The sequence below is a fragment of the Solanum lycopersicum genome, chromosome 1, assembly GCF_036512215.1.
Source record: "Solanum lycopersicum chromosome 1, SLM_r2.1".
Taxonomy (NCBI): Eukaryota; Viridiplantae; Streptophyta; class Magnoliopsida; order Solanales; family Solanaceae; genus Solanum; species Solanum lycopersicum.
The window spans coordinates 62,295,116-62,300,812 of record NC_090800.1 but is presented as its reverse complement, the minus strand read 5'-3'; the positions used below and the strand labels follow the sequence as shown (position 1 = coordinate 62,300,812).

General features: G+C 34.3%; 1 long non-coding RNA gene across 5 annotated transcripts; it reads left to right on the top strand.

Annotated features, from left to right (window-relative positions):
* Window positions 1-447: 447 nt before the first annotated feature.
* LOC104646673 (uncharacterized) lies at window positions 448-4,081 on the top strand. Of its 5 annotated transcripts, none has more exons than XR_740838.4 (6): window positions 448-747; window positions 1,874-2,033; window positions 2,097-2,428; window positions 2,509-2,667; window positions 2,745-2,889; window positions 3,841-4,081. It is a non-coding gene; the product is annotated as an uncharacterized lncRNA (long non-coding RNA). The 5 variants fall into 5 exon arrangements; XR_740840.4 differs by having other exon boundaries at window positions 2,745-2,894; XR_003246279.2 differs by having other exon boundaries at window positions 2,745-3,311.
* Window positions 4,082-5,697: the final 1,616 nt, after the last annotated feature.

The window sequence follows — 5,697 nt, the reverse complement described above, 5'->3', positions numbered from 1 at the left end:
CCAAAGGCTCAAACATGATAAACTAAGACGTACTTTGGATAGTATCACTACACCATTTTAGGGCTACGGCTACACTAAATATGAGCAACGCTTGAAAAGTGTTGCCTAATATATTTTTGGGAACACTTTTTAAATGTAGCCTAATTTTTTAACTTTTCACAACGATAATATTGGCAACGCTTAAAAAGTGTACCCTTTAATGATATAGACTACACTTTATAAGCGTTGTAATAGTATGAAATAAATGGCAACAATTATGTATATTTATGGCCACACTTTTAAAGGTAGCTATTTTTATAATTGTAAAAACAACACTTTAGAAGTGTGGCCTAAACTTTTTCACTAAATATTAGATTCCCTCCAACATTTTCAACCCCCCCCCCCCTCCCATTATTTTTGGCCAAAAAAAATTATAAAACATTATTAAAAACTTTTTTATCTGGGAATTGGAAAAAAAATTGGGGCTTAGAACACAATGCTTAAGAGTAGAACCCAACGCAGGTTCTTTCCTATACGAAAAAGCACATAATTTCTCTTCTCTAAGACTTCAAATCAAAAAGTAGAAGCTGAAGATTGAACAGAGGAAGTTGAAGACTGAAGAGAAGAGCTCAAAATCAAAAGAGATGAGTTGATTCTCTTCTCCAAAATCGGAATAGCTGAGTTGAGTTGAGCTAATGTTGACGAACTAGGGATCGATTGAGGAACTGAAGATCGAAGATTTGAAGCTTAAAACCAATTTCATCAAGCGTAAGTATCAATTTCATACATCTAAAATTCCTTTTCACTCTCTTCTAATCATGTAGTACTAAAAATAGCCAATTAATTGAATTTTTATTTTGTGTTTAGAAGTAATTTATTAGTTTGGGATTGTTATTGCTGAAATTTCAATCTAGTGGAAGAAATTAAAAATAATTTGAACGTCAAAATTAGCCCTAGGAATATTGAGCTTAACAAAAAAAAATTCTTTAGAGATACAAGTAAATAAAGACATTATTGTAAACATGGTTAAACCTTGGGAGAATTGAAGAGAACTTCTAAACATACCTTTCTTTGCTAATGTGTTTTATTCTATGATTATTTTATAAAAATTATTTAGATAGTGGTAGTCTGGTTAATTGATTATCAGTCCTTTTTCTGCGTAATTTTTGACTTGTTGCTGTTGGTTTACGAAGATGGTGAAAGCTATAAGCCTCAAAGAGATAAAAATGATACTCTTGATCTGGAGAAAATCCCCATTGAAGAAGTGATTGAACACCTGAGATGTTCGCGAGAGGGTCTGCTCCCCCTCTTTAGTTTTTACACTGTCTTGGTTTGTACTATCACTACATACTGCTTACAAGTATTTGTTGCTCGTATAAGTCCTCCACAACGACTGTTTAGGATAATGGATGTTGTTGCATTATTACTGCTAATGCTTTGAACAGAATTGCTATGTAACTACTATGAGACATGCGATATTTATCGAATTAATTCTTCCTCTAGAATTTTATAACTCTTTCCCTATTGCATAACTCAGATGATGGAAATTTACAAGCTGAGTCAAGTTCTGGATCATTTTGGGTTCTGTTTGGTGGCTTTGCCCCAATTAGCAAAAAGGTTGCTACCGATGATGATATCGTTCCTGAGAGAACTACTGCTCAACTTTATAGGGAATGTTGAATCGTTTACCTATAATCACGAGTGTCAAGCAGTTTCTCGTGTTTATGATACTCTATATCAAAGTTTTCTTGATATCCTTGAGAGACCATGTATTGCTGGACATAACGTCTTTCAATAGATGGCCCTCGGGGTTGTTACTTGTAACTAAATTTTGTATATCAACCTTTTGTTGTTGTTGGTGGGTGCTAAAGGTGAATTATGTCCTCTTTTGCAGCATTACTGATGGTTAGGTCAATAAGTTGGATGGTGAACTTACAAAATCCATCTTGGAAAATGATAAATGCTATATTTTGGACTGTGGTTCCGAGGTTTTCACTTGGGTAGGCCGTCATACTCAGCTCGAGGAGAGGAAAAGTACCATTCAAACAGCAGAGGTAGATCTTCCATGTTCTTGTGTGGTATAGTTTCTCATTTCTGAATGACTCAATAATTTTCAGGAATATCTTGCCAATCAAAATAGACCCAAGTCAACACGTATTATCCGGATTATTCAAGGCTATGAGACGCATTCATTTAAGTCCAATTTTGACTCTTGGCCATCAGGATCAACACCTGCCCCTGAGGATGGACGAGGAAAAGTAGCATGTAGAGTTATTATGAGAGAGTGAAGATTTTGTGTGTTTCTGGTTTGAGTTAGTTTTAACTTTGTCCATGTTGAGCCCTTTCACCGTTGGTGAAGCAACAAGGTGCTGCTGTCAAAGCTGCTAGCGAAAGTACTTCTGTCGATGAAGAAGTCCCGCCTTTGCTTGAAGAAGGTGGAAAGATAGAGGTCTGTATCTGATCATCAGAATGTTTTCCATGTCATAATTTGGCCAGCTCAGTCTTCACTGAAAATGTAAAATTTGTCAGGTTTGGCGTATCGATGGCAGTGCAAAGACTCAGATACCCAAAGAAGACATTGGTAAATTCTACGGTGGAGATTGCTACATAGTTCTCTACACATACCATTCTCACGAACGAAAAGAAGATTATTACTTATGTTGGTGGATTGGAGAGGATAGCATCGAGGTACGAATGTCCTTGCATATAAGGGTCAAATGCGTCTTTATAGAATTTTCTTAATTGAATAATTATTGTGGATTCAGGAGGATCGAGAAATGGCTGCACAATTGGCTAGCACAATGTGCAATTCACTTAAAGGGAGACTTGTGCTGGTTACTTTTTTTCGATGACAGTTTTTCAGTCAAAAACTCAAAATGAAGCTTAATTGTGACATCTACGTTATCCAGTGTAGGGTATACCAAGGCAAAATTGTAGTCCTTTCCCTAAGTTAGCTTTTGTCAAATTACTGCAGACATAACTTTATTTCCTTGTAGTTGCATGCACTAATTAGGTAATATCCTCTTAGAGACATCCCCTTTTACTCGACATGATTTACATCATCTGCCACCTATATCTAGAAGTATTATCATCACTAAGTCACATGTTTTTTTCTAAGATTTGGAAAGACACCCTCTTTTGATCTTTTACACTGTAATAGATTTTGAATATAAGTAGCTAAATGATCAATAACTTCCCGTGTTTTATTTTTGTTTACAGGTTTTAGTTTCTGTTTTGTTCCATATGTGAAGTATGTTTTGCTTAATACAGAAAGTGTAGGAGATAACGAGCTATTCCATCTTCTTCCAAACTCTAGCAATATGAATTTGTGGGTAATGAGTTATCTGATACTTGAGCACAAGGCTAAGTTAGTTCGATTTTACCTTCAATACTGAAGAAGGTTCTGCACATTGGACATGCATTTTGTGTGCTCTTTGTTTTCTTTATCACTGTGACTTTGAATCACCGTGTTCTAGTACTTCTAGTAATCTACTTTGCATCAGCTTTAGAGTATTTCTTGGCAGATATGTATCCTGTGCTATTGGGTGCCCAGTTGATGGACTGATTTCACCTTCAAAAGAGACATATGTTGCAAATAAACTTCATGACATGGGATGTTTTGAAATTTTCCATGGAGACACAATAGGAATCACTACTCAAGATAATATTCTGAATTATGTATTGCATTAAAATTGAGAGCCAACAACAGAAGACTGCACAAATGTTGTAGTCCTTATAATGTGTAATTTTTACATTGAAATTGTATTTAGATTTGGATTGGTTTTCTTACAGTGAATTCTCTCTGATTATGCACTTCCATCAATTAATTCACAAACTTATAATTTTATTTTAAATGTGCAGGAAAATGCAGGTAATTGAATTTGAATTTGGCTAGAAGTAAACTCGATCTATTGTGGCAAAAGATGAAGAAATTTTTGTATTGTTGTCATATACGTTTGAATGACACTTTTGGGTTTTTGGAACTTGTTGGTATTAGAGATCTTTAAGCAATCACTTTCTGTGTTTTGGTTGTACATGAAATATTTCTCGAAGTTTATTTGAAATATATAGCTTCAATTTAATGATTAATTTGTTTATTTTGTGTTTTAGGTCACTTGTATGTATGTAAATATATTATATATATTTGTGCTACATGTAGGCTTATAAATGTTGAAGTTACACTTTATAAGTGTTGCTCTACATGAGATATAAAGTAACAATTTATAAGTGTTGCTATAGCTGACATATAAAGTAACACCTTATAAGTGTTGCAATAGATGAGATATAAAGTTACACTTTATAAATGTTGCAATAGATGACCAATAAAAGGCAACACTTTTTAAGTGTGACCAATAAATCTGAAAAGGCAACGCTTTTAAGTGTAGTCTAACAAAAAATAGGTGTTGCTAATGCACGTCTTCAAAGCGTGCCCTTATACCTATTTGGCTACGCTTTATAAGTGTAGCCAAAGATGACAACATTTAAAAAATGTTGCCTAATGTCAAAGGTTACGCTTCTTTTGGGCAGCCCCTAAAAAGTGTTGCTGAATGTCCAAAAGTGTAGCCTTTTATCAAAGGCCACACTTTTTGCTAGTTTAGGCTACACTTACGTGGTGTTTCTGCAAGTCGAAAATGGTATAATGTATCTTTAGAGTTCACTACGAGAAGGAACTAAGATGGACCTAGTAAAGTGTCATCCTAGAGTTTCCATACTTTGAAAAGAAGAGCTAGTCTCTAATTAAGAAACATGAGTATGATGACCTTAGGGATTAATTAGTATGAGCAGTAGTATGAGATGCTACTCATGTCTTGCACAAGTATGACTAAAAGTTTCTTTATGAGTATTGTCTTATATGAGTGATGCTTGATGAATAGTTGCTAGATGCCTCCCAAGATATGATTGACTAAAAGTGATAATTCCTTTGTCTACTTGAAGTAAGTCATTAAGTGATACCAAAGGAGGGTAAATATGACTAGAGTGACTTCAAAGTAATGCTTAATGTGAAGGATATTCTGGGATATCATTTATGCATTACACAAGTGTGTCTTAAGATTACTTAGGAGTATGGTTGCCTTATGGTAGAAAGATTTAAGAGTTAACTATATCTATAGACCATGATTAGGATGACAAAAAGGGATAATTGGCTTGAATAGTATTATGAGATGTTATTTTTGCTTTGCACATGTATGTTTTTCATGAGGTTACTTGAGAATGGTGCTATTATGATATTTATGACCAAGAGTTAACTGAACTTATATGATTGTGCCTCATCTCCTATGTTCATTATTATATCTTACGTAGACTTATGTTTATATGATGGTTTATATGATGATATATTGGAGAAGATGTAATGACTATAATGATTATGTTATGGCTTTGTTACTATCTCATATGTTTATATCTTATGTTGATTAATCATTTGAGATGCTCTTGTTATGTTGCTCTAACTTTCATACTTAGTACATATAACACATATTGCCTACATTATAATCAACTTCTCACATGACATTGTGGAGGCCAAGTAGCAGACATAATCCAAAGGGAACTCAGAGACTGCTAACCAAATTCTCACATGACTTTTGATGAAGAAGCTGACTTTGACCTTGCTAATGATGTGGATCTAGAAAGTAACATTGTCAAGTTCAGAGAACAGATTAGGCTTCAAAAAATTGAATCACATTTCAACAGAAATTAGAGTACTATCATCAAGAAATAAGC